The following is a 25,964-nucleotide window of genomic DNA, read 5'->3' as shown; positions in this document are numbered from 1 at the left end:
TCAGTTACAAGTTACATCTGTTACTAGAAACATTTAAAGAGCATAGAAGACGAGCGAATTGAAGAGCAGAAGGGTAAGGAGTGAGGAAGAAGGGTAGGAGGGAAATAGGGCGGAGAGACGAAGGAAAGGGGAGGAAGGAGCCATAGCAGGGAGACAAAGAGAAAACTGTGCCCAATGTCCGGCTGGGTAGGTGACGGTCAAGGGGGAAACCCGAGCCAATCTCCTCTATAGCGGTCTAGCAGCTCCACCGGGCATCAGCCATGTTGCTCAGGTCTCAGTGTTCAGAAAAGCAGATTAGAATCAAAAACATGGGCTACAGTTGCATAGTCAGGTATTGGAGGAACATGTCCCCACTAGGGAGCAGAGGAAAAAAGGAACGGGGGAGGTGGAGTAATCCAGAGAAGGAGCTGGGGCTGTCTTTAGGTTGCCGAGTGAGCTGAGACCTTAATGACTTTCGTGCCTCAAAGGTGAGGAGCGACTGCTGCTTGTCCGGTTTCCCCATTGTGAACACAAGGTATGTCTCTCGCCGCTTTCCATACAATACTTTTTTGCATAATTGAGGATTCAGCACAGACTTTTACAAATATTTCAAGTAGCACATAAAGTGGATACGTTGCCTTCTTTCTTAAGAGATGCATTGATTACTTTGGTTCCTAAGGGAGACAAAGTCTCAACCCAGATATCATTCTATTTTCCCCTCAATGCTGAATAATGATGTGAAAATACTTAGTTATGCCTTCGCTAATAGGATTGTGTCAATGAAAGGTAATTTCATGCATGAAGACCAATCTTGCTTCATGCCTGGCAGGAGCACAATGCATAACATCAAAAGACTTGCGCATTCCGTGTACACACTGCACAACTCCAATCATAATTACATACTAGTGGAATTAGATATAGAATGTGGCTTTGATATGGTATGCTGACAATACATCTGGTTTTTCATTAGAAAATGATTGGGCCTGCTTTTATGCATTCAGTCAAACTACTAAACGCTGAACACATGGTTAGGGTACTTACCAAACTTTAAGAATCGAACTCCTGCATGCTGGGGCAGGGCATGCAACAGGGTTGCCCATTGTTCTCCGAGTTACTTGCATTGGCCATGAACCTCTAGCATGTAAGCTGTGGATTGCTATAACATACAGGGGTATCCAGGTAGGACTGGTTAGACATATTGTCTTGCTTCCTGCAGACAATGCATTTGTGTATTTAAAGTAACTGGTGTGCTCCATCCTGTGCCTCCTTGCTGAGCTGGAAAGTTCCAGGGTAGTGGTTTTATGCTTAAAAATATAATTGGGCATGTTAGACCTGGCACTATTGGCGTGGGTCTCCCTTCCATTTTTTGCTGTTGTCTCATGTGTTTTTGCTGGTTATAGATGCTTTGGGCACTGTGCCACTGCTGTCCAGTGCCACAGTGCAAGTGCTCTCAAGGGAAAATTGATGTATGTGTTTATGTTTATGTGCTTATATAGCGATCGATTGCTGAGGCGTCTTGGCGCTGTAACGTGTAGGTAAGGAAGGACATTATGACTAAAACCGTAAACAGCCAGGTTTTGAGACTCCTCCTGAAAAGCGTAAGGTTAGATTGAAGCTTAATGGGCAGAGGCAGTTTGTTCCAGAGCTTCGCCGCACAGTGTGTTATTGCTCTGCCCCCCCATCTCGCCCGCTTAATCTTTGTAGATTTGATAAGGCCTAGACTAGCCGATCTAAGATTGCGGGGAGGAGCATATGGTGAGAAAAGATCTTGTAGGTTTTCAGCCCCACCACCATGAATTGCCTTATGTACAAGACTTAAGGCTTTGAATTCAATACATTGTTTGATGGGTAACCAGTGAAGTGATTGATTAGTGATTCAATGATTGGTTGGTTTGGTTTACTTGTCAGACTCTAGTACATTGCACTTAATGTGTCCAGGGCTTGTTAACCAAATGCTGCTGGTGGGCTTGCAGCACTGGTTGTATCATCCACAGAAGCAGCCTGTACAAGTGTGTCTCAGGTATGCCATTGCAGAGCGTGTGTGCAGTCTGGAACTGCCATGTTGACTGGGCAAATGCACCCACTTGCCAGTCCCTAAACCTTCCCTTTCCTGCATATTAGTCACCCCTATACTGCCCAATGGAAGGGGGCATTGTAGGTAAAAGGTAGGACATGCCCTGGTGTGTGTGACATGTCCTAATAGTGAATTACAGCAATTTCCGTTTTTCACTATTGGAAGGCTACCTGTTCTCCATGGGCCAGAATGGGCAGTTTGATTATTACATTTTATAATCCTAACTGACTCAGGGAACTAGGTAGAAATTCGAGTTTAGTATGCCTGAACACAGAATGATAAAATACGTCTTTTAGTGAAGTTGGTTTTAACATTCTGTGTTTGAAGATGCCACTTTTAGAAAGTAGGTATTTCCTTGCCTAACTATCCAATCATGCCTCTGCTAGGTGGTGTATTCCTTGTCTGGAGTTTGAGTGACAGGGGGTGGGGGGTTCCAGGAGACAGGGTGATTCAGCACAGGGCTGATTAGAGAGATCTGCATGTAGATGGGAGGGAGGAGTTGCACCTGGGACCTGAATAGGGCTGTGTCTTCCCTCCACAATGCTGGCTCCACCTTCTGTGGTGTGTTTGATGTCCCTGGCCTACACTGTGAAAGGAAAGAAGAAGTCTTGTCAACAAAGTGCTCCAGGACTGGACCAGAACTGGTTTGGACTATGCAAAGGCCTCTCTGCCTTCAGAGAACAAAGGGAAAATGAGTATAAAAGAGGGGACCCAAACCCCAGAACTTTAGATCACGTTGGGAAACAAGAAGAAACCTTTGCTGAGGAGAGGAACCAGGGGAACTGATGAAGAGACTATCCCTAAGATGAGTGCTGTCAGGGGGATTGGCCTGCAGTGGTTGCCTGACTACCAAAGAAAGGAGAAAGGACTTTATACTTCTTTTATTCAAATTGTGAAGGATCTCCAAGGACTTGAGATAGAGCTTGCCTCCTGCTGAGGTCTCAGGGACAACCGACTTCACCCACCAGCACCCCAAGAGTTCTTTGGAAGTACCTGCAGTTGTGTTGGGCTTTCTGAGGGACTGCGTGTCGTAAGGATCTGGAAGCGTGACTCACGAAGAAGAAGCATGTTGCCACCGCAGCCGCTGTTGTCGCATCACTGAAGAAGAGTGTCGCCGCTGTCGCTTCGTCTCGCAGAAGCACCTCGCATCGCCGGAGAAGAGTGTCGCTGTCGCATCAGACGTCGTTGCATCATCGGGAAGTGTGTCACTGCCACAGCCTCTGTTGTCGCATCACTGAAGAAGGGTGTCGCCGCTGCCGCTGTCGCATTGCATCGCCGAAGCGTCTCGCATCACTGGAGAAGAGTGTCGCCATCGCATCAGACGCCATCGCATCACCGGAGAAGCGTGTCGCAGGACCTGTCACGGCTCAGAAGAATCCTTGAGTCACCGCATGGCTGTCGGTGTGCACGCTACATGTTGCATCAAGGAGAAGATGCCATTTTTGTTTCATTCTTCATCGCATCACAGTGCTGCTGGTCGCATCTCCACGGAAGCACAGTAAGAAACCAATGCATCACCTCCCCGCGCCGAGAAGAACCGACGCATCCATAAACGCATCAGTAGGGACCCAATGCATCACCGTTCTTGCGTGTAAGGAACCAACGCATCACCTTCCCTGCAACACTTTTGTTGTATAGCGTTACGCATCCAAAGGCACATTGAACTTAGAGTGCCTCATTTACCATCTAAAGAGAACTAAGCTAATTCTAACATTTTTAAAGTACAGTATTGTGGATTTTTATTGTTTGTGGTCTTGTGTTAAGTCTATATAAAAATACCTATTTTTATACTTCAACTTGTGTGGTGTCCATCTGTAGTGTTGTCACTAGGTTACTGTATGTGTTCATAAATGCTTTACACACTGCCTCTGAGATAAGCCTTTCTGCTCGTGCCGAGCTACCAAGGACGTGAGCAGGGGTTATTTTAGGAGTGTACCCCCTTACCCTGACTAAATGCAAGGGTCCCTATTTGGTCAAAGGTACCTACCTCTGCCAACTAGAGACCCCCAAATGTAACATGGCTTGTTCCAGGCTATTTCCATTGGGTGGATTTTTGAATGCAGAAAAACAGGCTGTCCCGAACCTGGAGGTGGTATGGGAGATAAACCCCTTTTGATATCTGAGGATAGAGGCCACACACAATGGAAAAATATCAACACACACTCAATATTGGGAGGGTATAACCAGGATTGAACACTTCATCGCAGTTTGGAAGAAGCTATTGCTGTGTATTATGGGGACAATATCATGGAGTAGGATGATTTTCCTCCAGATGTGTCTCTGATGCTTGCAAAATTCAATGTGCTCCATGTCATTTAGCCTGTTCGGATAACTGGATAGATTGATTTGTTGTCTACTTTAGGCAGGCAAACGTAGTCGGGTGAAACCGGAATCTCCGAAGTTGGGGGCTGGGTTTCCCAGGCTTATTATCATATTATACATTGGCTCAGCTGATAAATGCCATGTATTGTTTTGATAAAGGCGACAAGTGAGAGAAGAGACAACTAATGGGGACCTATCCCTCATAAGCACTACGTAAGGTCTTCATGTTAGGGAATAATGTACCAAAAGGTCACCCAGCTGGGAAGGGTCTGGGAAACAGTGCTCAAATAGATCCTGTACAATTCCCATTTGCCTCTGTCTTCTTATGTTCCATTAAGTCTTTCAGAGATATTGTCTGGATCATGTCCATGGTAAGATGAAGGGAAGGGGGCTAATAGAATGTGGAGGACTTGTTCCTTAATTAATTAGCAGTAGATTATTGGCCTTTGATTAGACATGTAAAGCTTTTGGTGTTGTCCAGGGGTGGGCCTTGCAGGTAAGAGTGGTGGGGCAGTGGGGCCGTGTGAGGGGAGAGTCGACAGACGGCAATGAGGGACAATTAATTATTTAATTTCCCCTCCTCGTTGTCTGTCGATTCCCCCGTAACCCTCAGGCCCACCCAACCCCACCTCCATTACCTGCACGGGCCGCTCCTGGTGTTGTCCCATGCCAATTGATTCAGTATGCCAGACTCGTGTGCACCACTTGAGACATTTGGCCCAAATTCCCTGACATGACCCAGAAATAAAAGTAATGTGGAGAAAACCGAATGTGGCCCGAGGTGGAAGGTGCTGGGGGGTAGGAGATTAATTTCGAGCCTCTACCTACAACTACCACGAGATAGGAAAGAGGATACTGAACATGCACGAAAAAAGGGGGGCACAGGTGTTCCCAGAGATGCTCTGACTAGAGTAAAGCCTGTGAGAATGTCAAACAAATCTCTCCCAATGCACATTTACGCTGATTCACTCTCACTATGTAAATGCAATATACATTACCCAAGAAGAACTAGCACTAATTTATACAGATAGGACATGAACGGGTGCTGACTTTATCCACATGATATGGGACTGCTCCAAAGTGGTTAAGCATTGGAGTAAAGAGGGGGAGATGCTCTGTACACCCACAGGGTTACAGCGAACAAGATCTATTAAGCAACGTTTGTTAGGAATATTTCCCACAAAGACAAATTACGAAATGATAATAAGGTTTGCATCATTGGGCACAGTCTGAGCACAAAGGCAAATAGCTACACATTGGTCGACCTGAGTAATCCAAAACTCATTCAGGACTTGTTGGAATAGGCTACAGAAGATTAACAACATATTTAATGAGAAAAGTATTTAATAAGCTGAAAACTTATATTCATGTTGTTTGACTCTGTTACCCACTATCTGTTGTTATTTATTTTTCTTTTGGGAGATGGTTTGAATGTAGAATAAATATTCCATGGTAGATAGGCCGTCCCTGTTGTGCACCTCTATTGAGTGTGAATTTTCTGAAGGTTTGACTTTTTATTAGGATAAAGGCTTTGGGATTAATATTAATCAAATAGCAGCATTTATGTAATTAAACAGATTTACTGTCATTTGTACTAGTATTATTCAAATATGCATACTGGATAAAACCACAAAAAAAGCACGTGATCAACTCTAAACCTTTCACATTGTTGGATGCTCAGTGCCATTAACATGATGTTCTCTCCCCAATACGCTATTCTATCTCTATGCTCCTTATTCCCTTTCACCTCTCAGGGACATCAGTTAGGGGCTGCCAGGGGTTGCAGCTGCAATCACTGGCTTGCTCCTCCTGATGCCTGGCACTAGGTTTGCGAAAACATTCCTCATATGTTGCAAACAAGAACAAGGAAAGAAGTTAAACAGTGTCTTGAGGAGCATAATTTTCTTTTTACATTTTCCACTGGAACATTAGATTCTGTAAAAATATTTTAGCAGTACAATGGGCACTTTTGTGATTTAATAAATAGATTAAAGACAACACACACAGGTTTGTGAACAAGTTGTTTCCATGTTGCATTACTATAACGACATGAAATGATATGTTTTTTAACAAAACCTTCAGCTCTTGCTCTTACAGATGATAGTGCTTTCCAAATGAATATCAATAAAAATGAATCAACAAAAAGGAATATTTTAAGCCAATAGCATGGTTTCCATTCAATGTATGGGGGGTAAATCACAAAGATTGTAGTGATGCTGCTCTTGAATGTGTAATCTGAGTATAGTTTTGCTACTTTTTGGATTTCATGAATTTCAATTGGGATATGCATGCAAACTGCTCCTGGTACAGGTTTTCACTTCGATTTCTTGGGCAATTGCATGACTTCTAAGTTTAAAATCCAGTCCTGATGTAAACAGACTTCTCTAATGTACAGAAAACTCCTCACAATGTAAATAGTTTCTCCTGTGAAAATTCACATTTTTGTTTCTTTTTTTTTCTCTGCTATAAAAATGTTTTCCCCTTGGAGAAACGTCTTCTCCTAACCCCTGCCAAATTTGGAGGTGATCCATTCCTCTTCCCACATGCCAGCACTTGGCTGGAGTAAAAATACAGGGGTTTATTTACAAGGCCCTTGCGCCACTTTTGCGTCACTTTTCCCATGTTAAAGATGACGCAAAAGTAGATGATGCAAAAGTGGCGCAAGGGTCTTGTAAATCTGCCCCACAATACTATCCAAGCTGGAAAGTGAAATATGGAAGTTTGTAGATGAACACAAATGTACCAGTTTAAGGGTATTTACAAACTTCCAAGGCAACCCGCACCTTACAGTGCACAGGAACGCCCATGTGTCCATGCCTCAAGTGTGATTTACTCTTGGAGCATACACCACATTTCTGGCTGAGATCTCAGCATCATTAACCAGCATTAGCAAAGCAGGTAGGTTTCGCCTACGCAAGATCCATTGACTTTGGGTATGTTTTTTACATGTTGCACAGCAGCACGCACTGTTGTGCAACATGGCTTGAAGTTAAGAAAACCAAGCGCTATGACGCCGCCAGCATTAACTGCGCCACATTGCTTTTTTCTATAAGCCATGTTGCACAGCAGCCCGTGCTGTTGTGCAATATGTCTAAGAATAGTTTGGGGGTCAGGGCTTGGGGGATCAATGAAGGCGAGCAGGAGTGACCCCAAGGAAAAGCACTTGGATCAACCTCTATTTATTGCTATGGCGTGACTCCAAATTACTAGTGCCCCATGATACTAGTCATAGTTAGATTACATTGTATGGGTAAGATATACCCCCAAAAAAATTAGACAGTAGGTGAAAACTGTCAAGCATTGTGTGCAATGATAGCAGAACCAGCAGCTAAATGTGGAATAATTATTTGGTACCCCACCTCTTTGTAATGACTGTTAACAGTAAAACGCGCTTGTGCTGACACAACTATTTTAAGCCCTCCTCGCAAACACTGTGCTCTCTCCTTTTTAAATATGAGGGCCCCACCCAGTGCGGGCGGCCAACGTGCCAGACAATTTTTTCCCCTGGGGCAAAAAGCTTACCTGCTGTGGAAATGGTCTCTGACAACTTGCTTGTGTAATCCCTGGAGAGCAGCCCTAGGACCAAGTAAATATTCTGATATTGATTGTAAAAGCAACAAACTGGCCCACCAAAACACTACAGCGTGCCTATGAAATGGCAAAGAGTGGTCTATCTTGGTTCTGTTACTTGCATATGTGCAGACCGGGCAGGTCAGAATTGGATCGCCCGTCTCCTGCATCAACAAGCACATTATAGGGGTGCAGTTATTATTTATTAACGCAAGGAAAATAGCACCGGCTTACCATGTATAATACAAGGGTAGCATAGCTTTAAGTGTGGTGACAACAAGGGTGGTGTGGCAGGGGTGTCTGGAGGGAGGTACAGTAAAATGTTGGGGATATATTAAAGCAAGCAATAAATGGAGTGTGCTGGGGAAGGCAAGCAATGATGGGAAAGCAGTGACAGTGGTTGGGGGAGTGGGGATCTGTGGATGGGGTAAGCAACAGAAGGACAGAGAGGGCAAGCAGTGACAGGAGAAGTAAAGGGGGAGGGGGCAAGGAGAGCTGTGGATGGGGCAAGCAAGGAGAGATCAGAGGGGTAAGCAGCAATGGGAGGGAACTGGTTGGCGGGACTGGGCAAGCAACAACAAATGTGGGCAGGGTGGGAGGGACAGGCTAGAGACAGCTTGCAAAACGATGCACTCTGATGGAGTATTGCACTACAAAATTAAAATTAAGTACCTCTACAGGCACACAGAGGAAGCTGTACTTGGTTCATGCTCCATGGCAGGGACACACAGAAGAAAGCACTGTGCTGGCAAAATCTACAAAGGGCTAATGCCTGCCAGGAATCACTTTGTTAATCCATAGCACACATAAGTAAGGAGTTTGGTCAGAATATTAGGTTTACAACTGAATTTACATTTATGAAGAGGCTCCATAGTCCATATCAGTTAATAAATGTGGACAACACTGCTATTGTCATGTCTTTTTTTGCCTTTCCATGTCATTGATCAGTACTTGTCTTGTTGAGTTATGCAGTTATGCAGAAGTGTATCCATAAAACCATGACAGTTGTGATATGTATAATTTAGGTTCCCAGTGCTGTTCTGTGTTATGCGGCATTATAGCCTCCTCTTCCAATGAACGCATAATGTATCATGTAAGATAAAGAGAAAAGAACAATATTTCTCAGCATTCTATCAGCATCCTTTTTAAATTATAGGTGAAATCTAAAACAAACACTGATTGTTCAATATTATGGAACTTCAGTGGCAACAATTATTGTGATGTACTCAGTGCTAAGGTTATGCAGCATCACTTCCTGGGAAGATTTAGGGTCAAAGGTCATATGACATCAGTTTCTGTGATGTAATTTAGGTCAAAGGTTGTGTGATGTCACTTCCACTACCCCTGGCAGTTCGTTGAATCAACGTCCAGGTGAGCACTTCAGTTTTTTCTGGCCCTCAACAAACTCCTTGCCTCATTCCCATAAAAAGGGAAGCACTTAAGGATATCTCTCAAGTGGCTACAGAACCAAAAAGCAGAGGAGACAACAATATACCTTATTTCAAACTATTTCAACATGTGTGAAGGGATAAATTTGAGTAGCACTTTCCCCCTAATTATCCTCTAACTCTCCTTCAGGTCACCTTTGAACTCTTATCCCTGGTTATTTATTGAACAATTGGCAACTTGAAGCTCCTTCCTCGTATTTACCAGATAAACTGTGAACAAATATGGCAAGAAGTTTAGGCAAACAAGTACTGAATTGTAGAATAAGTTCCTACGGTACAACAGAAGACATTGAAATGGCTACCACCGGGGCAATTCCTAAGACACTGCTCACTGATGATTAAAACACTAGCCTCTAGATGGGGGGACATGAAAGAAGAACCGAGTCAGCACCTTACCATACAGTACCTTCAAGTTATGGGCCGTGACAGGCACTTGATCCGATGGTTTGGCATCCCTTCGTATACACACAGTGATAAGTGTAGACTCACTTTGCTGCAAGTAGGAGGCAGACTTGGAGATAGCTGGAGGACAGGGAGTGAGAAAAGATACTGGAGAGCCCAACACGCATTCCCAGAAACATGCGGTTCCGAGAAATAGAATTGTTCTTAGCCCATAGAGCGTACTTCACACCCGAGAAGATCAACAGGTATTTTCATCGTGCGGACACGATATGTCCCGGCTGTGCAGAGTTAGGGGTTGGGCTGGTACACATGCTGTAGAGCCGTTACAAGCTGCACACCTATTGGCATGCTGTTGGTGAGGCGCTACATACATGCACGGGCTGCAACAAACCCTTTGAATGGCCTCCTTACATGCTACATCCCTTAAGCAGGACCCCAGCCACAAAAGTCTCCTCTTGTTTCTTTGACTTGGGATTGGTGGCTACTATGCAGCTCCTAACGAAGAGGTGGAACGTGCAAGACCCACCACACATACGGGCATGGAGGTACTCGCTCCTAGCATGGGCCAAAGGAGAGGTACTCGACATCCTGCGGGAGGAAACGTTGGGCCTACGGAAGACACCTATAGCAGCACATTGGGAGGGTCTGCTTCAGGCCTTGATGTGCATTGAGGGGGACAGCCCCGAGTGGCGACCTGAAAGCGGAAAGGTCATCCCTACAGGAGGTGACGGGTAGCTTGTCAGTGAACCCCTGCCACACCATGTGGGTGCACATACGCCAACTGACACTCAGGATGGGCATCGATGTGTGCGGTGGGAGGAGTTGTCGACCTGTGGAGAGCAACGAGACGGGGTGAAAGGGATGGGAGGGATAGGGAGGGGGAGGTAGGGGGGACTGGGTGAGGAGCGTACAACCAGAAGTCGGGCTCAGCTACTGTTGCTGGTTTTTGAGTTTTTGTTTGTTTTAACTATAACGTCTGTGCACATGCCCGAGATGAATCACCTGTAAACCTCTGTACAATGCACCAATAGAACCGCATTACTAGTGTGCAGTGGCTTATATCTTTGCTGGAATGACCCTCTTGTTGAGGTTTGATATGCAACTGAGACAATAATGTCACTAAGATACACATTTGAACGCTTCTTGCTCATCCATAATGTCTATTCGATATTGATAGAAGGGTCTAAACATGGTCGGCTTTATATGATGTATGTTGTCTTTCATGAAGATGTAACCCTTTAAAAATGAATAAGAACAGATTTAAACAAAAGACATTGAAATGGCTAAACCACTTTAGGGTCTCCGGGTAAACATGGCATAGCACTAATCAAACACCCATCCAAGCCGGCCATGTTCACACTGAGATCAGAGAAAACTCTTCGACCAATCCAAATGAGAGAAACAAATTACCTACATTTCACCGACCGACTAAATTCAACAAATAAACCCCTACCTATTGTAAGTTAACAATTGCTGAACCGGACGCAGATTTACCAGGGATCGCCTGAAAGCATCATGGAAACAATCACTGGCAAAGCAAAGAGGTCTGGCTAATATTTTTTGGGGTTTGTTAAATTGTTTTAGTTTTACACATACACTTTAGAATATTTTTTGAATTTGTATTATGTTTACATTAGATTTACAAAAATGCAACAAATGGAACACTGTTGTAATAAACATGGCCCTATTACGAGAAGCCTGGAGGTAAAGAGTGGAAATAGGGATGCCAGAAATGCTGATTCTGGTCTGTGCCGCAACCCCTAATTCAGGAATGGGGAAGAATATGCGATCCCCAGACCTGCAGTGCCATTTACTGCACGTGTATTCTCTTTTCAGGGACTTTTCTGCAGACACTTTCCACCTGCCTCAGGTATGTGGATATTGTCCTCGGACCCACACGTGGTTTTACTTAGTGCTGAACTGTATTTCGTCAGTATCTCTGCATTAGAATTGTCCTGAGAGGTTTCCCCCAGGAGTAGGTCTATGGCCAACGCAGAGCATGGGCCATAATACTAAAAACAAGCTATTTCCTTTTTGAGGATAATAAAGGCTGTGCAGGAGTCTCTGGTGTATTTTGAAGTGGGTGTTTTAACAGATTCTTATGGTGAAGCGTACCCTGAATTCATCTCCATTCAGACAAGAACAAAAATCAAATGAGACGACTTGTTTAAGTTTAAAAAATTTCAACTACACCTTGTCTCGAGCTATTAAAACATCTTCAAAATGGCACAGAGCACATGAATACCACAAGCAATGGTACGCTATAAAGTAAACATTTAAAACACATAGATGCATTTATTGGCTTTTTGGATTTGTGTCGCCTCATTATAGATCTTAACAACTCGCTGTAAGTTTAGAGTGTGGCTTGTAGTATACAAAAACATTATACCACTGCCATATTTCCATAAATACAGTTTCCATAACTGCCCTTGATCAGTTTTAAGAAAGGTCACAAAAATAAATAATAAAATAACAAGCACTTCTAAAGCCAATATGTCTGGGCTTCATGTCCAAATGCATGCAAACACACAGGAGGCCGTCATCTCATCTGCGATATTCCACAAGAAACCTTACTCATCCCCACTCTGTTCAATGCATACATAAACCCATCTGCACCCACAAATTCAATATCATATCCTAAGCTGACTATACCCAACTCATACTCTCTCTCTCTAACAAGACATCAAACCTAAAACAATTTCTCCAACTGCAAAACCAAAGTCACCAGATGGATAACAACCAACTGCCTCAAGCTCAACTCAGACATGACGGAAGTAGTAATCTTTGGTAAAACACCTTGCTCTGGGACTCCACCTTCTGGCCTGCCGAACTCAGAAACCCACGCAAAGAAACTCAGAGCAGTAATCAACAACCAACTTACCATGACTGGGCAAGTGAACAAGGTCTCCGACTCCTGCTTGCTCACACTAAAGATTTGCAAGAAGACCTTCAAATGGCTCCCCACAACACTAGCAGAACAGTCACCCAAGCCCTCATCACCAGCAAGCTGGACTATAGAAACATACTCTATGTTGGCATCAACACTGAACTGAGCAGAAGACTCCAGACCATACACAAATCAGCAGCCATGCTCACCCTCAACCTCCCACCACACACTCACATCACCCACACCTTAAAGAGCTCCACTGGCTCCCAATCCACAAACACTCCCTCTTCAGATTCCTCACGCACACATACAAAGCCCGGCACAACATTGGCCACACGTACCTCAACAAATCCATAACATTCCACACACCTACCAGACACCTCTGCTCATCTGGGTTCCTACTCACACATACACCCGCATACAAAGAACCAGATCTGGCGGGCATACCTTTTCCTCCTTCACTTCTAAACCCTGGGATGACTTGCCACTGCACATCAGAGCCACCTCCTCGGTTTTTGAATCCCACAGGAAACTGAAGACCTGGCTCTTCACCTAACCCTCGCCCTAGCTCTGCCCATACAACTCCTACTGCAACACCAGGGTACCCTCTCGGGTGAGTTGTGCGCTATACAAGTACACATAACATAACAAAGAAGCTTAAGGGATTGGAAGGAGTGGTGTGAAAATAATGCACATAAAATAACAGACACCAATAAAACTTGAATAAATAAGGTTGTATAGTGAAACAGGGTCTGCAGACAGTACAGGGGAAGTTGCTTTGCAACCAAAAAAGATCCGCGGATATCAGAATTATACATGCATGTATGGTTCTGGGCTACTACCGTTCAGCTAATTTGCCATGCCTTTGTGTTTTAATAACAAAACAGGACTTTGCAGAGCATTCAGCAAACTAACAGTCTTATCCCACCCAATACAGTTTTTTCTGCAAGAAGTAAGGCAGCTTATCTAACTGAAGGAGACAGGGATGCAAGGGAAACATCATTGCAACTTAAGCTGGCAGTCCCAATACCCACAAGGTGCTGGTAGGAAACCAGCCCACAGCTGTAATGAAGGGGCAGGTGCAAGGGAATTAATGGAGAGACTGGCTAAACGGGGGCAAAGGGCTGTAGCATGGGGGCATCCAGTGCAATAGGGAGAGGTGGTGGGAGCACTGAGGAGCCCACCAGCTCTTGAATAACTAAGTGCAAATACTGGTGAAAGAGGATCAGGCTGTAAAGAGGAGCCAGGAGAGGGCGAGCCCAGGACCTGCAAAAGAATCCCTTAAGCAGTTCAAGGCAAACACTTGGGTACAGGCAGAAAAATACACACAAACTGCCAATAGCATAAGATGAGAGATATATTCCCCACTGGAGAAGCCATTGACAAAGTCTGAAGCCAATGGAAGCGGCTGATACAAAATGCCACTTGTTCGGAGGGCTGAACTCAAGGCACACAATGTGATTATGGTTAGCAATGGGCCTTTTTGATTGCTGTGCTGTCAAAAACCCAGACCTAAAATGTAACAGGATTAATAACACTCATTTCCTGCATGATTACAACAAATTAGCTTGCCGAACACACCAGCAATATCTAAAGACTGCATTACTTTAATTCGTTTTCAGCAATAATGAAATACAACAGCAAAAACAAATCAGTCCTCTGGTATAATGTTTCAAATTGGAAATGCGGTCTCATTAATTGAAAAGACAATATTGCACAAATGTAGAATAAAATCCATTAAAAATGAAGACCATGACAAAAAACAACCACTTATATACCGTGTAAAATTGAGAACGCAGAGTGCATTAATGTAACTGGGTATTTTAATTATTATTCGAAACGACGGACAAGTCGAGAATAACACATGGACTCCTGCACTATAAGGTGCATAATTAAAACACACGTGCACCTATTTGTATTTCCTGATGTCTTTCATTCATAGCAATTGAACTATATAGCTTGAATAACATGTTCTGTAGTACTGGTCAATGTTGGAAAACGAGGCAGCATCTGTGAGGCCTGCACAAATAACATGATTACATTTGTCCTTCACAGGGAACCAAACACCCCATTGTAGCGCCTGACTCTCAGAGGGTAGCGTTGCAGAGCAGTCTGAGGCTTACTCGAGGGAAGTGGTGTGGGCTAGTAATCACCATTTGTAGGTACGCAAAAATAACACTCAATAATTGATTGTCCAGTCTGTACTTTGCTTTATAAAAGTAAGAGTACATCTATTAAACACACACACCACTCAATAGTATACACCAATTTACAAATATACATAAACTGATGGAATTACTTTGTGACATTGCAAAACATCTGCACCCCTCCCACAGGGGGGGTGGGGTCTAGTACCACCACTCCCATGTATGCACATCATCTTGCCCCCAATGCAGTGAATTGGTCCTAACCTGGAGCGAGGGCCCTGCGCACTGGCACCATCCCAGTGGCGACCCCGATCCCCCCCCCCCCCCCCATTACCTCAACAAGCATTAAACAGGCTACACCTGCCTTGGTGACACATGACCCTGACTGAGCATCTCCTACTGACCATACAGTATGCACCTCTACATCTTAAGGGCTAATAGTCTGGGGTCTTCACCTAAATGCAGCAGCAAGAATACATGTTTACGCACACTTTAGAATGACAGTACTCAGCACATTTGGATATCATTAAAAATGCATTGCAATTACAGCCCCTAAAGGCATCACAAATGCTCACAGGATTAAGTTGTAAATACTGCCATACACCCTAGCAAGAGTGTCTAGCCACATAGCTTATGACATCACCTTACACAATACTTCACATTGAACATCAGTCCCTCTAAAAAAAAATAAACCATTAATAACTGCATTTCAGTACAATTACACCTCTTCACCTCCAGGGGATGCCCTTCTGCAGACATCCCCAACTCAGCCCTTCACTCCTTGATGCAATTATCAAACCACCCTCAATTGAAAAACAAAGGTTCCAGCCCAGAAGGTGTTAACTGCAAGTTGAGCCCTGGAGGGGTTGATTCATTTGAATCCAAAAGACACTTGGGCTGGGACTTTGCTCTTCGTGCTGTGGGGAGACTGCGCTTCTCCAGCAGCTCCCTGGCACCTTTATACATGTAGGGTGGTGACCCCGTTCTCCTGGGGCCACCACAAGCCAAGAAAACGCCAGGTTGCTCTTGCAGGCCGGTCCTGGCCTGCAAGGCATTATGGCCTGTCTGCATAAATGATGAGCGGCTCTTCCGCCGCTTCGGGGAGAGCTGTGGTGTGGCCCCTGGATGCGGCTTGGGCCTTGGTGGGGGCCCCGTCTCACCCGGACCCCCAGGTGAGAGGATGCGTCTCGGGGAGCCCACCCCCTGCCGCTCTGCCCATTGTTGGGCGGCCTGGTCCCGCCCAGGCCCCGACGCCGACTTTGTTGTTCTGAGGGTCCCGGTCCCACCCAGGACCCTCGCGTGTCACCAGGGTTGGAGGGCAGCCAGGGAACACACCCCTGGGTGCCCCCTCCGGCTCCTCGCGCAGCTAGCACTCTTCTGTGCTGCCGCGGGAGCCGGCCGAGCACTTCTGGTCTGCCCGCTTCAGCAGGCATACGGGACCTCAGCGGTCTCGTCGGGACCTCGGGGGAGTGCGGTGACACTCCCCCAGCCTTCTCCTCATCGTCGGGCCCGGGGATGGGGCCCTGGGCCCCCGGACATCTTAGGGGGGCGCGACGGCCCTCACCCGCATCCCGCTTCAGTGGGGTCCAGGGTGGGCTCCTGCCGCCCCCTGGGGGCAATTTTCACAGGGGGGGGGACGGCGCTCCCCCGCCCCCCTCCTTCTCATCTACGGGACCAGGGTGGGCTCCAGGCCCCCTGCTGGCATCTTCACGGGGAGTGCGCCGGCGCTCCCCGGCTTTGCTTCCTCCTGGGGTAGCCCCCAGGACCTGACCCACCCCGGGGGCATCTCTGAGACCGGCGGCGGAGCCCCACGCACTTCGTTGTCAGCCTTCTTAGGGGTCAAAAGTCGCCTATATTCCAGGGGCATATCTCATTCCCTGGGGGTCCGATCTGACCCATTTTCACATCTTCTTGCTCCTGGTGGTGACCCCCAGCCACTGGGAGCACTCTCCTTTGTCCTCCTTGTCTTCGAGAGGGTGCATTCTGCAGGGAGCTGTCTTCCCTGACTCCCTGTACCTCTCTTCTCCCTGCTCAGAGGCCTCTTCTTCTGTGCACCGGTCCTGGGCTTTTCCTCCGGCGCTTTTAGGGGCCTGGGGGCAGTCAGGGGTGTCCTCCTTCCAACGGCCCATTGCGCCAGGCTCCAGCACCTTTTGTCTCAGCAGACCACACCCCAGAGAGAGCTTCTCTTCCTGTGCAAGTACTTTTTAAAAGTTAAGTAGCAGGCTGGCAGGAAGTCTCTGTGTGTCCTATCAAACAGCGACACATCACTTCCCTGCCCCTGCTCCCCCCTTCTTGTCCAGCCCCTGGAGCGAAAAATCTGGGCGCCCCTTAGTGTCAGAACCACATTCTAACAGTCAAGCAACCAGAATGGCTGCATATCTGCGAGGGAGCTCTTTCCTTGATGTGCTTCGGAAACTATTTCGGCAATAAACATTGATAATAATAAAAACATTTGACGTTATAATATGATTTCTCTGGACAATGAAAACAGTTTATAAAACAAAATACTAATATTTAGGTCGAACTCTACAGTCATGCAATTTCCTAACAAAAAATATCTAAAGACAACACCAAAAACTAACAGAGAAAAGCTGTGTGATGTTTCAACTTGAAGATGTAACATGACAAAGTGCAAAGATTTACTTTCGGGCACTTTCTATTCCAATTCATGCCTCAAATACAGCTGCCAGAAAAAAATTGCATCAATCGACCCTAATAATGTAAGTAAGGTTAATATAGCATGCTGTAAATAACAACTTTACAGCCATCATACTGCTTCTGTGTTAAAACACAAGAACAATATATATATATATTTTTTTACAAAATTGCAACTCTAATGCCTAATGGTAGCCTTCCACGAAATAACTTGAAATTGACGTTCAACTCCTTAACGGAATGGGATATCATAACCAACTTTTAAAAGAAGCAAGTTCCTTATAATAATAGTAATATTCCTACAGTATTTTAATAGGGTTTGTAACATGAGATTGCTCAACCACTAAAGCTGCTTGTAGCCAGACCTAACAAGGCTCATATACAATTACATCCAGATCTAGACATCAAAACAGCATGTTTCCAAAACACAAGATGCATGGTTAAGGTCACTCAGGGAGTACTTTCAAGGTGATGCCTAAAGAATGATCTGACAGATTCAAAGTTCTCTAAGTCAGCCTCTTTTACAAAATCAATGTACCAAGAAGACGCCTAGAGTCCCCTACTAGACTTGGCAAAATGAGGCGACTTAAGTTGAGCACTTGTTGGCGCTGCCAAAGCTGTAATGATACAATAAAATCAGGGTTGCTTACTTGTGAGTTACTCCAGCAACACTAGACAAATGTTTAATTCTAATTAACATCATCACTCTTGACTCAAAACCTTTCGTAAAATAATTGTTTCTATTAACCCTCAAACTGATAACCCTAAACCACTATTCCCTAAGCCTAGACCTAAAGCCAAACTTACTAACAGCAAACACCCTGCAGAAAATCCCTACCTGCTGAACAAATCCTGAATCTTCATCCTTCGCTCAATGGTGGAACTTGGATTGTCACATTCACAGAACTGAACTGAAAACACTTTGGGACCCATTGTAAGGTCCTATGTTGCACCATCGGGGTCTGTAATGGGACTTACAAGCCCAGGATACTCCAACAGGTTGATCACGAGCTGCCAGTAGCTCTCAGACTGTCTCTGGGCAGCTTGCTGCCTGTCAGTAGGAGTCCAAGCTTAGCAAATTCCCTGCCTTCTAAGGTTGTGCTATTGAATATGTGCCTCATTCTTTAAGAGCTGTAATCTGACCTTCCAGGATGTGGCCTTCAACAACCATGGCCCTCAGTGGGACAGATATGACCATGCATTTAAACACAAAGTGCACTGTGTAATATTACATAAATATTTTTTATCAAATTTATTGTCGCTTGAAAAATATTTTGCTGGCACACATCTGAGTGGAAAGGGTGACCCGGGGCCCCATGGGTGGTGAATGGTCAGACAACAGATGGTTTCCAGACAGAATACAGGTTTCTTTCAAGTACAGCAAAGGCAAAGCGCTAGCGAAAAGCATGATGGTGATCCAAATGTAATCACAATGATGAAACATTTGCAAGTAGTACTTGCGCTCGCCCCATATCGCTTCATAAAGGCCACTTCAATGGGTAATGTATATGACATGGTGCCAAGAGTCTGCTTATGGACCAACCGGTCCTCAGAATACTTCACCAGTCACCACAAAACGCAATTTAAAAAAACATGATGGCAAGCCCACTAACCTGGTCCCAGGAGTGTGTATGGCTAGGCTTGGAGGGAATGTTAGCTATACTGGTTACTTCCCTTGCCTCTCACTGCTGTCTCTTCCATTTCCTCTGACTGCTGTCACTTCCTTCCCCTCTCACCGCTGTTGCTTCCCCTCTCACCGCTGTAGCTTTCCTTTCCTCCCATGAAAGAAGGAGATTTAAGGAAAGAACGTGGGGATTTATTTCACCTCAGCCAGGGCTTTAAGTGGGTCAGGTCTCATCGGTGCTGAACACCTGCAGTTTTTAAAGGAGGACTCGAAACGTGTCTCTATCTGGCTCCGTTTTGTGCCCTGGCACAGGCGGTCCGTTTTTTTCCAGATTACAGTGACAGCAGGCACATCGATGTGCGCGTGCTCATACTGCTCACTTCTCACTAGTGGCAAAGTTACGGCATGACGTCACGCCAGGGGAGCGTTGTAGGGGAAGGAAAATCCTTTAAAGAGGGTAATTTTCTCTCTGGATTTCCCTTCTCTTTTTGAAACTCAGGAGCAGCAGCATCGTCGTGGTGTCACCAGGGCTTTAATTGGAAGCTTTTTCAATATTATATACAAGACAAGGTTGCTGCTTATTTATCTTATGCAACTAACAAAGCCAATATTCCTGACTTGGTGTAGGTATGATGTTACTTGTTGTATCGTATATCTGAATCCAATAACATAAACAGCAAAATACTAAGCACAGATTTTTAGCTTAAGTGCTTTTAAGCCATGCCCTTGATTACAATGGCCACGCCTCTTTGAGAGTGCCCCCCCCCCCCTCTAGTTTGTCTTCCCTCTTAAAGCCCTGAACTCAGCCATGGCCCACCCACAGACACAGAGCTCAAACCCTGTCTGAGCAGGTACACCCTTCTTCAGTCAACACTGGAGGCCACATTCTGTACCCGAGACCTTACTTTAACAATCATACCAGTGAACGCTGGAACATTTTTCACTGCCAGCTCATGATTGAGCAAAGTACGGGGAGCTAATGGCCACTTTCATTTGATTATCTAGTTCACTGTATGGTGTGTAGATAGTAGCACTGAGCGCCACCGTAATTATCATATGGGTGCTAAAATTATTGAGATGCATAATATGTACTGAATAATAAACGTATAATCAAAATATGTATTTCTGTCTATTTTACACAGTCAACTAACCTGTATGGAACTTGGAAGCTCTTCAATACATGCCGTAGGCCCATAAGTTCGTATAACCACGAATGCTGCTGCGGCCTGTCACTGCTGGTGCCGCATGAAAGGAGAGTGAGATAGTCTCCTCTCACCACCCACGCTGCATCACATGCACCACACACACGGTCAGAGGCCCGCCTCTAAGCCAATCCAGACGCTGCTCCTCCTGTTACAGCGATTCAGAAAAGGGGGTGGTGATGGACAGAGTATCTGAATTAAACATAACACTCGTACCCAGTCAAAAGATCAGGGCTTGATCCATCACCGTTTTTTAGCTCACTGCACTATCTCAGCTCAGAACCTGACTACATGCAAATTAGTCTGTCCCTGGCCCAGTGCATCATGGGAACAGGGCAGACCAAACTACCAAGCCAATTCTTTTACTGGAAAGGAAACAAGCTTCCGGGGACCGGTTTCTGGCATTACAGCCGTCTTCGGCCCGGCTTGCTTGAATCCTAATGGTGCAGTGAGCAAGGGACTCACATCTGAGCATACCCTTCCACGCTTGTGGTGGACAAAATGATTCAGAAAAGGGGGTGGTGATGGACAGAGTATCTGAATTAAACAGAAAACTCGTACCCAGTCAAAAGATCAGGGCTTGATCCATCACCCTTTTTTAGCTCACTGCACCATCCCAGCTCAGAACCTGGCTACACGCAAATTAGTCTGTCCCTGGCCCAGTGCATCATGGGAACAGGGCAGACCAAACTACCAAGCCAATTCTTTTACTGGAAAGGAAACAAGCTTCCGGGGACCGGTTTCTGGCATTACAGCCGTCTTCGGCCCGGCTTGCTTGAATCCTGATGGTGCAGTGAGCAAGGGACTCACATCTGAGCATACCCTTCCACGCTTGTGGTGGACAAAACGATTCAGAAAATGGGGTGATGATGGACAGAGTATCTGAATTAAACAGAACACTCGTACCCAGTCAAAAGATCAGGGCTTGATCCATCACCGTTTTTTAGCTCACTGCACCATCCCAGCTCAGAACCTGGCTACACGCAAATTAGTCTGTCCCTGGCCCAGTGCATCATGTGAACAGGGCAGACCAAACTACCAAGCCAATTCTTTTACTGGAAAGGAAACAAGCTTCCGGGGACCGGTTTCTGGCATTACAGCCGTCTTCGGCCCGGCTGGCTTGAATCCTGATGGTGCAGTGAGCAAGGGACTCACATCTGAGCATACCCTTCCACGCTTGTGGTGGACAAAACGATTCAGAAAAGGGGGTGGTGATGGACAGAGTATCTGAATTAAACAGAACACTCATGTTACAGCAGCACCTCCATTGGCTGGGGCAGGCAACCTCCGAGCTCATACTGAGACCCGGGGCTGCAGCTCTGAGTTACCCCCGGCTCCAGTATTGTGCATTCGAGGCGGCCTCTAGTGCATGTATCAAGCTGGCCGGTGAGAAGCAGCCGTCCAACCCGACATGCACATTTGGGCCCCTACTAATTCTGACGTGACGTCTACTCTGTAAATCATATTGTGAAGCCCCACCCTCTCAGGCCCGCACAGGCTTCTCCTGGACCTGCCTCATTCTTGCTGCCTCAAGCCTCTATTACTGCAACCACACCGACCGAGGCACAAGGCACAATACAAATCACTTAATGTGTTTAGCACTTTACTACTCATTTTCATTGTAGGGGTAGGGTGGCCAAAATATGCATTGGGCAACGCCCCAACACCCTGAGGGAGGCACGGCCGCTGAATATATCTGTATATTTGCACATAGGGAAATAAAAAGTCTAGGGCTGTTCTTTCCAACAATTCCCAATCCATGTATGTACTGTGATGTAATCGCTATATTAGTCAGTAGCCCCGAAAGGTTTTCAATGATCAGAAAGAGCTCTCACTATAGAAAAGGTTAGAGACCCCTGTAGCAGCCACATTGACACCATGAGCCCTGCAGCATCAGTGTGGGTCCCATGTTTTTCACCTGGACATTTCCGCTTTAAAAGTAACCAGAATATTTAGATGACATATTGGAGAAAGAAGGAATAGGCAAGAGAGTTTGGTACCACAAAAAACTGACCCTGGAGTATACATAGCCCCCTTGGTGAAGGTCGTAAATGACCATAATCACGTTGAAACAACAACAAAGTTAATATCCATCTAGATAACAAAGAACTACTTAACTAATCCTGAAAAGACTTCTATGCACCAACCTCTACAGTCTACAGCATAGTGTGCACCCTGCCATCGTCCAGAAGACAGCAACGACCAACAAGAATCAGAATGCAACTAAATCGTATATATTGTGTGTTATCTTTTCTCTATGGTATAATGCATGTTAACCATATATTTCCACATAACTCGTATGTTTCTCTTTCAGCGCTCCTAATGTCTCACCCAATCCTTTGTCTGTCGTCCACCCATCCCGCCCGCTGCCCCGTCCCGCTCTTCCTTCGTTTACATTTAGAATAACGCGGAATTGGGAGGAATTGAAACACAAATGCACATTACAGGTGTGTTTTTTTTAGATCAAACAGTGATTTGATTTATGAACAGCGTATAACAATGCAATGTAATGCTGGTGCTTACGTAGTATGTAAAATGTAAAAACAGTTAAACAATAACGGAGGTTAAAATAGTTTCATAAATTCTGAATGTGATATCATACAGTCAGATACCCCCAAGCCCTCCACACACGCGCAGTCAACGCACACGGACTCCCAATCCTTCGCGACCTTTAACAGAATTTATCGAATATAAAACCCCCCCAAATCCCGATGCTGTTTCGTACTTACTGCGTCAAGGTGGTCTCGCTTGCAATTTGCCTTTCTTAACACTGCTACTGTTGTATAGTTGTTTCACTTTGTTTAAAAGGAGATAAAAATAACCGAAGGCGCGTCAAGGACGCCTGAGTCCACTTGAACTAGAACTACACCTAACGCTCTCCAAGGTCCTGAACACTCACGTCATCGCTTGGGCGCTGCCCGAGGTGCATCAACTAAAGCCAACACAACAACAGGTGGCGCACTCCCGCCCGCCGCGCTGTCCAGCGTGCTGAGCCTCCCACGCCCTGCAAGTCAAACTCTTCTGAAACAGACTGGGGATTTCCGAACCTGGGTCTTACCTATCGTCCGGGCAGGAGACGTCAAACATCCGATCGCTAATATTCTGCTTCCAATCCCACACAACTTCAGTATCCGAAGACAAGGCAAGGTGATCGGATAGCCGATTTAATCTGATTGACAGGACGAGGGCGGTACTAGGCGTGGCTTTCACAGCAAGCCCTGCGATTGGCTGGTAAAAAATGATCGTCTAAAAGAAGGTCACACCCATCCCCAGAGAAACCGGAGTACACCAAGCGCGTGCCCCGGAAGGCTTAGCTGAGTCTTGTGTGAGCTGTTAGTTCAGGCACTCCAGGCTGTGTGTGCACTGTGCAGTCGCCTCAAACAAAAAGATGTGCAGACAAATTGGTACTCGGTCCGCCACGCGAGGTGCTCCACCTGTGAGCGGGTCAGTGTCTGTCAGTGAGGCTTTGTTTGTCAGGTGGATACAGGAGAACCCAGTTTTACCTGCAGCAATTAATGATCTTCCAGAGGTATCGCCGCGAGTCTGAGATTTCCTAACAATTGATATTTACCCTAATAAACAATGGCGAGGACTCACGTTTCCTGCTGCTGTGCGCGAATAATTAAGCTAGTAATCCAGGTTTTTCTGTTGCATGCTGGGATTTGGAGTCCATTTGAGCCCAATTTAGAAGTGTGACTACAAGTCACAGAACGTGAAGCCTGGACTGGAGCAGTTAGTCACGCACGGGCGTGGAAAACTTAGTAGGGTAGGGTTGCAAAGTTCAATGGGAGCTGGTGGGAGTGGAAGGTTGAAGGGTAGTTGGAGAGTTAGGGAATTGTTAGGGGTGCCTGTCGAAGGAGGACAATAGCTTAAATATAAGCAACTTTCTCGAAGTCCTTCGAATCCATGTAATTATGGTTCACAATGGTGTGAAAAACTTGCTCTCAATTGATCGGTACACTGAGCACATGCTACGGAAACGATAACACCTGCCGGGGATGCAGGCGCGTATGTTACTCAGACAGGTAATAATTCAGTGTAGGCGCGTAACGCCCATTGGGCTAGAAGAGTTGTAGCCCCCCCCACCCCCCACAAACACACACACACGTCGTGCTCTCTAGCCCGGCTGCTGCAGCCTCCTGGACACATAGGATTCTTTCAGCAGACCTGCACGCTGGGCTATTGTGCTTTGCTGACCATCCAACCCACCTTCGAAAAGCGGAGAGGCTCTGTTTTCATTTTAAAATTTCTTCTTGTGCCACCTGCAGTCGAGCTCTTTTCAACCCATTTGCAAGGTGTCAAGGACTTGTGGGGGACAGATGAAAGGCCCAATTTGCATCTCGCCCAGGCCCGACTCCAGGAAACTTTATTTGGGTGGGCCATGGGTACATTTGGGTGGGCCACTGCGGGCTCGATTTGTCGCATATATGTCTATGCAGGCCTGCTTCAGGGCCCTCCTTTATCTATTCTTAGTCTTACAAGGCCCAGTAAAACGCACCCTTTTCCAAATTTCTTTCTAAATATTATGATACTCAAAAAGTGTTTTTTCCATGTAGTGGTACTTTGATGGAAAGAGAAGGTTTCTGAGGTGGGAGTATCAGGCAAGTGACACTTCTCGGAATCCCTCTTCATTACTACCTTTACCTGACCACGGACTCTGCAACGCACTCCCTTACAGACTTGATTATCCACTACTACTCTCCAGTGCACCTTATCTCACAGCTGACCTTGGGCCCCAGCCACATGTCCGGCACCATCAGGCTTCACTTTAATTTTTACCTGTATAAACATTAGTAAAATCACCTTCAAACTTAAAACATTGAATATAGCAATCAATATAATTAGTACGCACTTTAAAGTATGTTCCACAGTACCCCTAAAGACCGACTGCTAATCAAATAAACAAAAACAGAAAGGCCATGATCGGGTCGGCTTCAGCGCTGATGCGAAAGTCTTTTTTGGCACGGCACCAATAACCTCTTTCTCTGCAAAATATCTTTACTACTACCTTCCAACAGTGCCCCTCATCCCTCCATGGCCCCCCCTATTGACCTCCTACTCGGATTCCCTCACTGTCACACGCCACAAGTGCCCCATATCACCCCATAGCCCCTCCCCCTTAAGACCTCCTCCTCGGATTCCCTCACTGCCACCCTCCACCAGTGCCCCTCATCTCTCCCTAGCCCCTCCCACTACCTCCTCCTCAGATTCCCTCACTGCCACCCTCCAACAGTGCCCCTCATCTTTACGTAGCCCCTATCTCATATGCATTTCATTTGTTGCATAGCGCTACTCATATCAGTGGAGTGTGTGTCAGTACTTTACACCAATCACACATTATACAGAGACAATGAATCATACAAGTATGTAAATCAGTCTAGAGGGAATGTCACATAAGCCAATGAGGATTACAAGGTGTATGAATCACATGTCATCCATACTGGTGGGTAGTATATTTTAAGAGGGTTTGGTCTGGGGAAACACTACCTTAGTATTTAAAGAGTATTCCATGGGCTCAGCTTTACTGATAACAATGAATATCTGCCCAAACATACTCATTTTAGCAACAATAGAAAAATGAAAGACTAGGGAAGTTCTAACTATATCACAAACAAAAAGCGAAGTTCTAACTATACCATTCATGTTTGTATGCA

The sequence above is a fragment of the Lissotriton vulgaris genome, chromosome 6, assembly GCF_964263255.1.
Source record: "Lissotriton vulgaris chromosome 6, aLisVul1.2, whole genome shotgun sequence".
In the NCBI taxonomy this organism is placed as follows: Eukaryota; Metazoa; Chordata; class Amphibia; order Caudata; family Salamandridae; genus Lissotriton; species Lissotriton vulgaris.
Note: the sequence above shows the minus strand (reverse complement) of the source record.